This window comes from Dipodomys spectabilis, unplaced genomic scaffold, assembly GCF_019054845.1.
Source record: "Dipodomys spectabilis isolate Male_0828 unplaced genomic scaffold, ASM1905484v1 ptg000264l, whole genome shotgun sequence".
NCBI lineage: Eukaryota > Metazoa > Chordata > Mammalia > Rodentia > Heteromyidae > Dipodomys > Dipodomys spectabilis.
The window spans coordinates 9,652,130-9,664,133 of NW_024870941.1; positions in this window are offsets into that span (position 1 = coordinate 9,652,130).

The following is a 12,004-nucleotide window of genomic DNA, read 5'->3' on the forward strand; positions in this document are numbered from 1 at the left end:
CGGAACCTGCCCTCCAGTGACTCCGCCCCTTATACCCCTCCCCCCTGTTCCCGGAGGCTCCCAGGGAAAGGGCCAATCGTCTGCCGGCGTGGGCCACAGTCAGTTCCCACAACCTTGCCAACAGCCTCAGCCCGCACCTCTTCTCCAATGACCAGCCATAATCCCACCAAGGCCTTGCCCCAGGACTGCCTCAGCCCCGCCTCTTCTGACCCAGCCACAGCTCTGAGCCTGCCAGGGTCTTGCCCTTCCCTGGTCAGAAGGCACGCCCTTGTCCTTGTAAGGCCATAGACTCTGTTCTTTAGCTCTTGATAGAGGGAACTGTGGACCCCTCCCCAATGATTCAGCTACACTGTTTTTGGAACATTCCTTTCTTGCTTCCCTGAACACCCTTCACCGCCTCATCTCCCTAGCCTGTCCTCCGCGCTGGACCTTTGTTGCCCCTCAGCCTGTGCTTTGTACCTCGTCTCCGGGGTGTTCTCGGTGGGTCTGGTAAGCTGTGCGCTCTGGAGGGCAGCGAAGAGGCCAGTGCTAGGCCTGGGGTGCAGCAGCCGCGGGCAGTGACACCAATTTGGTCAGACAAAGATTTGTATCACTCAAAGGCAGCTCGAAAATGACCTCCAAGCTAATCAAAGAGCCAAATGAGATAGATGTGTGATGCACTGGTACAGATGCCTTCAGAGATGGGACAAATGGCAGCCGACGCTGGGGAGGGGAAACACCTCCACGGGGGCCCGCGCCACCCCCAGGGCACAGCCCACGTGATGAGTCGGCCCCGCTCCAAGGAGTTTAATTATGGGAAAAACTAGAAAGCCTGAAAATTCACTATCCCAAGATCCTTCTCAGGTTTAAAATAGTCACACAGGAAACAAAAAGCCAAGTGGGTTCTCTGAGCATAGAAATCTTGTTTCTGGAGACGATTTGCTGACATGGAAATTGCTAGATCTGAGGAGAATGAAGAGTTGTATGATTCTAATTTAAAACCCACAGCTTTCTCTGAGCATGGGAATTCTAGATTTTCTTTTTTGAATCCTTTTGGAAATTTTCCAACATGTCTACAGTAAGCAAGGCTTAATTTTATCAAGGAAAAAAATCTATTTAAAACGCAAAAGGATGAGAGGCTTAAAAAGGCCAGACAAGCTGGGTGCCGGTGGCTCACGCCTGTGAGCTAAGCGACTCAGGAGGCTGAGATGTGAGGATCAGGATTCAAAGCCAGCCCAGGCAGAAAGTCAGCAAGACTTACCTCCAACCACCAAAAAGCTGAAAGTGGAACTATGGACCAAATGATAGAGCACCAGCCTTGAGCAAAGTTCAGGGACAGTGCCCAGCCCTTGAATTCAAGCCCCAGGACTGGCATGTGTGCGCGTGTATGCACATGCATGCATGCACACACACACATGGGCTAGGCAAGAAAAAAGACTCATATTACCTTCCGCTCTGGGGAGAGCCCTGCACACTCTGTCCGGCCTGGTGGCCGTGGGCAGTCTGCAGAAAAGCCTTCTGGCAGGCGTGCCCAGCTAGTGGAAGCAGGGAAGGGAGGCCCTGGCTGCGTGCCCCTCAGCCATGGCAGACTGGCTGAGGGCTTTGTGTTATCTGTAGCTGATCCAAGATCCAAAGAGGCTAGACGGAGCCAAGCACGAGGGGTGCGTCCTGGCCCCCCCCAGCAGCAGCCTGATGGGGACAGAGGCACGGGAAGCTCTGCGGGGAGCCTGGCCAGTAAGCGCCCACCCGGCTGCCCCAGGAGCACTTTCCAGGGCTCTCTCACTACCACCTAACTTCTCAAAATGGGCTGCCCCTGAATGGAGCAGGGACAGGGGCAAAGCAGGCAGGAAGGACAGGACCTGGGCCCCTCGGCTTAGACATGCTGAGGAGGGAAGGGAGGCACAGGGGGACTCGGGGTGGCAGTGTGGGTGGTGTCCCCAGGGACGCTTTGCCCCTGCCTGCTATTGAGGGAGCACCGCGAAGGGACCTGAGCCCCACTGTGGGCAGGGGCAGGCGCGGAGGGACCCTGCAGGGCCCAATGCTTCCCACAGTGGGATGTGCACAGGGCCGGGGGCAGGCGCCCTCCCAAAGCCAGACCTCCCGGCAGTCAGAAGGTTGCTGTCCCCAGGCTGGCTCAGTGGGGATTCTGTCCTGACAAAGCCTGTCTAGAAACCCCAGGAGACTTGAGCGAGCTGTCCCAACAGCTGCGCTCCCCAGGCCCCAGGGAATTCCATCCCCAACTGACGCCGCTTACGGCAGTTGGAGGAACTCCTTGCAGACAGCAGCGCTGGCCACGGGGTGACTGTCCCCCAGGTGGCTCTGAACACCGGGCACTTGCAGTCCTCCAGAATAGCCCGTCCTGATGCCCACCGAGAGGACAGTGTTCCCGAGAAGGCCCGCGCCCACCTCAGGAGCCAGGCCTGCCGCTGAGCCCCAGACTGGCTTGGCGGGCACACTCAAACTGCCTGGAGCTGTTAGGGCAGACTGTGCTGCCTGTGGACTTGCAGGGCAGACCAGTGCAAGCCGAGCCATGCGTGGCAGAGATGTGGCCCTCTGTCCCCTCATGCATGGGAGACAGCCTGCACGGTGACTGGGCAAGCTGGAGACGGAAAGGTCAGCCATGCACATGATCCCACGGGCCCCCGGCTGCCCCTGTCACGGGACTGCAGGAGTGAGCCTGGGCCTGCGACATGGCCGGCTTGGGGAGGAGGGGGTCTCCCTGTGCTTCAGAGCCCTGTTCGAATGCTGCAGATGTTCATTCATGACCAGCTGTCATCTGCTGACTTTCTAGTGTTTTCTCCTGAGGGACTTGCTTGCCAGACCTCCCCTCTCCCCCACATACACACCACACACCAAGAGCTCTGCTGGGGCAGGGTCTCTTAGGAAGGCGGATGAGCCAAGCTATGGCTCTTCTTATCTCCAGGCAGAGAAAAGCCAGGGTCGGTGAACTGGATAAGCTCCGATGCAGAGCTGTCCCCGGAGAGCAAGGCCAGCCCCTTCCCTGGCCAAGGCTGGGCCAGGCCGGGGCTGGTGGAGGGGTGCCAGAAGAAGAAGTCACTGTGAAGGCTGGGAGCATGGAACGGCCCCTCAAGAAGGCCGTTGGTGGGGTCTCTACTCCCCCAATATCCTCCTCCAAGAAACAGGCCCAGGGTCTGAAGAGAACTGGAGTCTGGGAGTTGAGGGCTTGGGCCCTAAGGAAGTCCTAACAGGAGGACCTGGGCAGCTGGCGTCACTACCCCAGCTCACCGCAAGGGGCCTCTACTCTTGGTGTACTCTAAGGTAATTATGACCTCTACAGAGCAAGATAAGGCATCGAGGCATGGTTAAAGGTGACCAAAAAAATTTTTATTTACACCAGAAAGGAGGCCTGTGACTTCCTTGTCCTGGGCTGGATACCCAGAACCAAGAGCAGCTTCAACCACAAACCTCCAAGCCTCCAATAGGCAACCCTGACTATTAGTTGGTCTTCAAACCTCCAAACCTCAGACCTCCAAAGCTCCAAAGCTCCAAAGTTCCAAAGCTCCAAGTGCCAAGGGGAAGGCTTTTCCTTCTCTTCCCTTCCTCCTTCTCTGCAGCCTCTCCACTCTCCACAGGCCTGCCCTGCTCTGCCCCAGGAGACAACTCTCCACAGGCCTCTCTAGAGGAAGGTCCCAAATGGCCTCTGGAGGAGGCCCCAAATGACCTCTGTCTCTGTCTCTGTCTCTCTCCTCCCCCAGGACTCGGAACTCATAGCCTATATATATAGGCTGCGCCCCTCCCCCACTCCAACAGGACTAATGGTTTCATCTGCCTAATGGTTTCCAACTTCCAACCAACATTCATGACCCTCCCCCAAGCTGCCCACTGTCCAATCACTTCTTGACAGCTCTCCATGGAGCGCAGCACACCCGATGGCATGCCCTGCCCCTCCGGCAGGGCAGCACACCCCATGGGGCAGAGATGCCAGCCTCTCAACACCCCGCCCCCTCTGGTGGCCGGGTGTGCCCAGTGGTGCGGCCAGGCCACGGCCACGCTGGTTATCGGGGCCCCACTGGTTATTACAAGGTCTGCCCCAGAACATGTAGGCCCTGTGCAGATGCCTCCCTACCTCTTGGCTAAGTTTCCGCCCAGTATCTGTTACCTAGGTAACTGGCAGACCTGGGAGCAGTCATCTTCTCCTCTGCTAGGTCACATCCTGGGCCACCTCTGGTCATCCCTCTCATCTGACCCTAGGAGGGTCCCAGACCCTGAGGTCACATCTGGATCCAGTGTGGCCACACCTTTCCCCTGGTCACACCTCTTCCTGTCCCTGGCCTAGATCAGTCCTGGCCCAGGGGTGGGTCGCCCCTTTTCCTTTTCAGCCATGCCTCTCCCCCATGCACGGCAGGGGCAGCAGTTTGGTAAATAAACTTCTTTTCCTTCCTGAATACCACATGGTGTTCTCTTCACCGGCTGCCTAATGAAGCCTACCTATTTAACAAAGTTTATATATGGTGCTGTGACTTGGATGGTGTTTTGGAGCTGGAAATGTTAGGATTTCCTGACCACCCCTTTTCTGCGAACCGAGCTACCTTGAGCCAGACGTGGCGCCACGCCAGAGAGCTCCTACGGCCTTTAGCTGAAAGGCTGGTCATCTCCGAAGGCGAGGACGCTTGGTTTTGGGGGCGTGGCCATTTCTCTCTAGAGGGCTCTGGGGGAAGTGGGGACATCGCTTCTGCCTGGTCAGGTCTCCTTCACTCACCAGACTGACTCTCCTACACATTTAATGGGGTGCTGCGAGTCATGCCCAAGCCGTGAAACCCCTTTGAAATGCCTCCTATGCTCCCTGGATAGCCAGAGCGCCTCATTTTTATGCCATTCTCAGATGTAGACAGTTTTTGCCACTGCAATGGTAAATGGTCAGAAGTCTGTTTACTTTCAGGCTCTCTGTCTGTCTGTCTGTCTGTCTCTGTCTGTCTCTGTCTCTGTCTCTGTCTCTCTCTCTCTCTCTCTCTCTCTGTTTCTGCCAATCATTCCAACTTTCCCTTTCTCTCCATCTTTCTTTTCTCCAACATTTTGACTTGTGCCCTGAAGAGCGCGACTCAGGCTGGTTTCTGGGGACCCTGTCTAGATTCCCTCCCAAAAGCTAGCCACTTTAGGTTTGAAAGTTGTCAGAGTTTCCATATGTTGAGATTTTTTTGCCTAACCACCTCTGCCTCCCAGCCATCTCCTCTAGAAAGGTAACTTTCCTGGTCTTATAGTTCAATCTCTTTTTTTCTATCTTTCCTTCAGAGCACCACACTCTTGTTAGAGGGTGCCCCTTCCTTCCTGCTTCTGTGTCTGCTTGTCTGCTTGCTTGCTTACTCAATAAACCAAGTTTTCTTCCATCATGACTTTTTCAGAAATTCGCCATCTTGGTCACATGGTGGATGAAGGGTTTAGTCTCATCTGACCCTTACCCTTCCATCAAGCTTACTACTCCTCCACCCATTTATTCTAAGGTGCTTTGCTAACAAGTAGCTGCTTCTTTTCACAGGCCCTGGAAACTGAGGCCCAGCTATCTGATGTGCTTTGTTAGCAAAGATGTCTAAACATATTGTCAAAAATTCTGGGTTTTGAGTTTTGTCTTTTTTGCTTGGTGTTGCCTATTCTAGCACTGGCCACATGGTTCTAAAATATTGGGCAAAATAATGTAACCTTACTGCTGGAATTCCAAGAGTCTACGGCCCACTTTGCGTGCTGTAAAACTTAATGTGCACAGTGTGTGTGTGTGTGTGTGTGTGCACAAACGCCTATGTGTGAATGTCTGTATCTATGTAAACTTGTTAGCTGGCCTTGTAATCAAGTTATTTGACTTAAATGGTCTGAGATTCCTGAAGTTTGTTGAGTTTGGACTCGCAGTTCAGTGCCAGCCATCTCTTCCTGTCTAGACCAGCCTGACCACCTCCACCATGGTAAAAGTAGACTGTACGCCACCTTAACTCCATCACATACAGCTGATTCCTGGTGAAGGATCGCTTTGGATTTGCAAAAGCTAAGACTGCGTGACATTCTTTCTGTAATATTAGATTTGGAATCTTACCCAGCCTGACCTGGAAAAGACTGGCTATGTTTTTATGCTAGTGAAACAAGTGTAGGCCAGGAGAGCCTCTTGTGAACTTTGGTTAACTTAGGCATCGCTAGGGTCACCAGAAATCAACACATATCTGTGCTAAAACTCTCATCACATCTAATGAGTTTTGTCATTGCAGAATATTTGTTGGTCAATTCTTGATAAGGAGCAGGTACACTCTACTTATTTCTACTTGGTCTCCTTATTGCTTTAATTGGAAATAATAAAGGGTTTTTGTGGCAAAGCTTGCAGTTCAAAGCGAGCCCGGGCTGAAAAATCCCTGAGACTCCATCTCCTAACTAACCAGCAAAGAGCCAGGCAGGAAGCATTGCTCAAGAGACACTTATCTCTAATTAACCAGCCAAACACCTGAAGTGGTACTGTGATTCAAAGTGGTAGAGCACTAGCCTTGAGCAGAAGTGCTCAGGGACAGTGCCCAGGCCTTGAGTTCAAACCTCCATGAATACCAACTGGGACAAGCCATCCCAGCAACGAGCACCTAGACTCATCCAGTCTGGGGAACAAGGGAACATGGAGAGGAGTAAGAGGAGATGATGTCACATCAGCTACTTTGTGCCTGCCCTTTCAAAATTAACCAGAGCCGGGAGGTCAATAGAAGCTAGACGCCAGCCCATCTAATGTCCATACCTGTCTACCTTTTAACTGGACAGGAATTTATATTCTTGCCTTTGTCACCTGACACTCTTCCCTACCGGATGTCAGAAGTAGCTAGGGATATTTTCCATCAACTCCAGGACAGCCTGGAATGCAGGGGATAAAAACTAGCCATTCTAGCCAAGTCATCCAATTTTTAATTTTCAGCACCAAACCCTTCCTCTTGCCCATTGTTTGCTCTCTGGTTTGTTTGTTTGTTTGTTGCCCAGCCCCTCTCTGCCTCTTGAGGCTTCTTCCAGACTTCATTCAAGGACTACCATGCAGGGACAGCTGCTGCCTGCTGCCTTCTCCCAGAGGGAACCACATCTCAGCCTTTTACCCATACTGTCGACGCCCCTTGCCAGAAAGAATCTTTACCCTTTTTCATAATTATCAAAAGCTGGAATGTAAGGTCTGCACTGGGAGATCTCCCTCCCTCTTGGCTAAGTTTCCGCCCAGTATCTGTTACCTAGGTAACTAGCAGACCTGGGAGCAGTCACCTTCCAGTCCTGCTAGGTCACAACCTGGACCACCTCTGGTCACATGCCTCCCCTCTGACCTTAGGAGGGTCCCAGACCCTGAGGTCACACGTGGATCCAGTGTGGCCACACCTTTCCCCCACCTGGCCATACCTCTTCCTGTCCCTGGTCTGGATCAGTCCTGACCCAGGGGTGGGTCGCCTCTCTACCATGCACCGCCGGAGCAGCAATTAGGTAAATAAACTTCTCAGCTTGTGGTGATCTCTTCACTGGCTAACTAATGAAACCTACCTATTTAATATCCCTTCCAGGGAGTGGGGCTCCCGAGCAGCCTGCCCTCCAACTGCCTCTTCTGGGTGTGGTGAGGACGCTCAAAGCCCTTCCCTCGGTCAGGAGGGAGCCCTGTGGCCTGCAGATTCTTCTTACTCAGGACCACTGGCAAATCTCCCCAACAGTCCTGCAGGGAATTGTATTCATCAGCCAATGGACAAAGAGGGGGAGCTCTGCTGTGTTGTCCTCCTGTCATAGCTTTGGGAGCCTGGGCTGGTAAAAGATTTTATCAAGACAGGAGAATAGACGGGGCTTATTAAGACTCCATTAAACAATGGGAATACATGGTGGGCAGCTAAACAGGAGTATGACCTTGAGGTACGCCCCGAGGCTGCAGCTGGCTTCCCTGTGCAGAGTGCCCACACTGCCACCAAAAAGTCACACCTTTCAGGGCTGTGAGTTGGTAAAAAGAATTTGCTGAAGGAGGGGGAAAACAAAGGAGGAGGCAACAATGCTTGCTAAGAAATGTACTTGTTACCATGCTCATGTAACTGTAACCCCTCTGTACGGTATTTTCGCAATAAAAAACTTCTTAAAAGAAATTTGCGGAAGGAGAAGAGGAAGAGAAGCAGAAGCAGAGGTGTGTGGGAGCTGCCAGGGAGAGACACAGGCCGCCAGACTCAGACGTAGCGGGACAGCGTGCGTGCAGGAGGCTGGGTGTGGGACTGTCTCCGGGGCTGGCACTTTCAGGTGGCTGTGACCTTTTGTGTCCTGATTAATTGATTGTCTTCCTCAGATGGTGAGAAAAATAGTGTCCCTATCTTGTCATCAGTCACCATTGTGTACTGGTATTTCCTGGAACTACTTGCATCTTAACTTCAGAACTATGAACTACCATCCGTGTGGCCAGCTGGGTCAGGGATGCCAGTCCTTATACTGGAGTTAAAGTTGAGGACACTGGCACCCCAGGCCTTGAGTGGGAACTTTCCACTGATGCTTGGAGTGTGTCCTGACTTCCTTAGGTCACCCCTAACGCAGGGAGCCAGGGTAATTGGAATGTGAGCCTGACTCATAAACAGGAGAAGGGACAGCACTGCTTCTGGAGTTTGATAAAAACGGAGCGGCCTGCCCTGCCCAGTGAGCCTGCCTGGCTCTGGGAGAGTGGCTGCCACCCTCTGAGCAGAAGTGATCGCCCTGGTGAGATCTCCTTGTCTGTCCCTCATCTGTCTGTCCTGACACAGGAGGGCCATTTGTTCCCAACAAGCTGGTGGGCTGTGGGAAGGGATTTCTGGGATTTTTTCCATCTCAATTTGGTCAGATCTGACATGGTGCTGGTGGAGGCATCGATCAGGAGCTCAGGTTACGCACAGTGTCAACATGGCAGCACTAGAACCTGAGGGCGTTGGTCCACCGCCTATCAGCAGGTGCCAGCCAAGATGGGCAGCCAAAAGCCCAAGCAAGCAGCTCTGTGAGCACACAGAGCCAGCTGGACAAGCAGTTGGTGATTTGGGCGTCCAGAGGGTGGCAGCCCCGCCGCCCAGCCGAGACGGAGGGCCCACTCAGCCCTGCCCCTACCCTGAGCTTCCTTGCCGGGCCTGGGGCACGATGGGACAGGCTGGGAAACAGAGGAAGGCTGTGCGGCATACAGCAGGTGCTCACTGAGTGTGGAGCAGTCCGCAGCCCCGCTGAGCCGAGGACGGGGGCAAGGCTGCAGACAACTGTAAGCTGCGACCAGGCATGCTGCGTCAGAGGTGCCAGGACCTGTGCCTCCCCCGGCACAGAACTGGTGGAGGCCGGGGTGGGCGGGGGGGGGGGGGCCGGAGCCAGCCCTGGCTCCACAGCCCACCCCTCCCCAGTAAGTGCACCCACCCCCCAGCACAGGCACGGAAGCCGCAAGCCCGGGGCCAGGGCTCTGCACCGCCTAACACATGGCCCTCTAGAAGAGGGAAGCATCTGCCCACGGCTACCCAAAGGTGAGTGGAGGATACAGGTGGGAATCTGGACCCCTTTCCTAGAGGGGTCCTGGTCCTGGGGTCCCAGGGTTGGGGTTGGGTGCCGCAGCCCGCGGTTCTGGGACCCGCATTCTGCAGGGGTGCGGATCCTTCTGCCCCACGGGAGTGGCTGCTCTGCCCACTTCTGCTCTGGGGCTCTGGCTGCGCACAGTGTGGCAGCCCCTGCGCTCCCAGGCCCAGCAGACCACTCACCTCTCCGGAAGACAGCTGCAGTCCACACTGCCTGCCCCGGGAGGTGCGGCCTGTTTCTGTGGTGCGCCTCCCGCTGGCGCCAAAACTGAACAGAGGGAACACAAAGGAGCTGGCCCGTGTGGGCCACGGTGCTTTCCTGGCCGCCGCCTCCCAGAGTGGCCCTGCCCTGCAGGTGGGCCGAGGTTGGGTGGGGGCCTGACTGGGCTCAGTCTTCTGTGTCGACAGGCCCTGGTTGCTATTCAGGGTCAGTGCTGGCCGTGAGCTGTCTGTACAGCAGAGGACGGACTGGACACATCAAGCTCCAGAGTCAGGTGGAACATTCTGGAAGGAGGGCCCCACTGCACCAGTGCCTTAGGGCTTGGGAACCATTCTGGCCATCTGGGGAGCCGGAGGCTGTCTGAGCAGAGCCTTTTCCAGGACGTCGGGGTGGGCCGGGGCCGGGGGAGAGCTGCTTGGACCAGAGGTCAGAAAGTAGCAGCTGGGTGTGCCCAGGACCACTCAGAAAGCCAGGGAGGCCCAGTGTCCAGAGGCCCTCCTGGACCCCATCCAGGGCCTGTGTGTGGGCAGGAGGGCCGGCTCCCATGGCACCCGCCACCAGCCCCGGGTGTCTCAGACTAGGATGAGTGAGTCACTGGCATGACTTAGCATTTTCTAGTGGCCACAGCGAAGGATGTGAAGAGGTGAGATGAATTTCATCACACACTTGATAGAAGCCAGTGCACCATCCCCCCGCTCCCCCTCCCCCCCAGCATTGTGTGTGACCAAGATGGCCCCCCTGGCCCGAGATAGCTGGGGGTGAGAGGCAGCTGGACCTGCCTGAGGGGAGAGGCCCGGCTCCAGCTGGTAGACACAGGACCCTGTCTGCGATGCGACCTGTCCACTTCCTCCCTCCAGCCCCTCTCCACAGACAGCGCCCAGTCCTTCGGCCCCTCCCATGCCGCTGGCCAGGCTGGGAGAGGCAAAGCGGAAGGCTGGCCACAGGAGCCCCCTTCTCCCGGATTCCAGGCACGGAGCCCCAGGGGTGGTGGCGGCGACCAGCAGGGCAGCTGTCAGCAGGAGATGGAGCTCCAGGCTGAGGCACAGAGCCGCTGGCCACGCCCTTCCCTTCGCTTACCTGCAGGGGCCCAGACCATGGACTGGAGAACCCAAAGGCTGTGGGACTTGACCATGGCCCAAATGCCACCACTGCAGAAATGGGGAAATTAAGGCAGGAGGAGGACATGCCAAGGGAATGGTGAGGATTCACCTGAAGGGTCCTCAGGGGCCTGGCCGTCCTCACTGCTCGGGGCTTGTGTGCGGCCATGGCTGGCAGCTCTTACCATCCATTTTATTCCTGGGGGGGCAAAGGCCCAGCAGGGAGAAGCGGCTGAGTAGCCACAGAGGTCAAAGGTCATGCAGTGGGGAGGGAGTTGAGGTCACTGCAGGTGGTGGCCTTGTACAGTGACAGCTGTGAAGGGGCTCACAGCACTGACAGCTGGCATGGCTGTGAGGAAGGGCACCCCGCAGGGACGCTAAGATGCCAGTCTCAGGGCCCATCTCCACCCCAAGCCCCCGGCCCACAGGTGCAGCTACACACACGCACACACACACACACATCCCCGCGGGGGACTGAGGCCATCCACCAGGGATGCCATGGGTACCCCAGCCTGGTTCCCATAGCAACGCCTGGGTGTGGGGGAGGGGAGGAGGTGGAAACACAGAGCTAACCAGTGAAGACTATAGCTTCAGAAATGAGCAATGGGGTGTAGTCACCATAAAGCCATAGGCTGACAATTACGCCCCCCCCCCCGCCTCCCCCACCCGCCGCCTCACCATAGCACACAACCCAGAACAGCCCAGCACAGGCCAGCATGAGGCAGCACAGGTGGGCACAGGCTGGCGCAGGCCAGCACAGGGCAGCATATGTCAGCCTGAGCAGCACAGACCAGCCCAAGCCAGCATGGCCAGTGTTGGCTAGCACGCCACTCATGCAGGGTCTGGGCCTGGGCCCAGTCTCGAGCATCCCCAACTGGCTCCAGGCACATCCTCACTCGCCCAGGGGCTACAGGGTCACCGCCCCAGATGGGTGGGCCTTGCTCTGTCCTCGCCCCCTCTTGCTGCCTCCCTCAGCCCGGGCCTGAGCCAGGTTCGGACATCAGGCCACCTAGACGGTCCACTCTCAAAGTCAGCCACAGCAATGAAACCTCTCTTTTATTATCGTCTTTAAGTATACACTCCCTGAGGCTGCATATGTGTTCAGATATATTTGTAATTTAGATCTGACCATTTCCCCACAAATAATGACATATTATTCTTTCTTCCTGATGGATACACAAAATTCATATATACATATTCTTGATTCATTCATC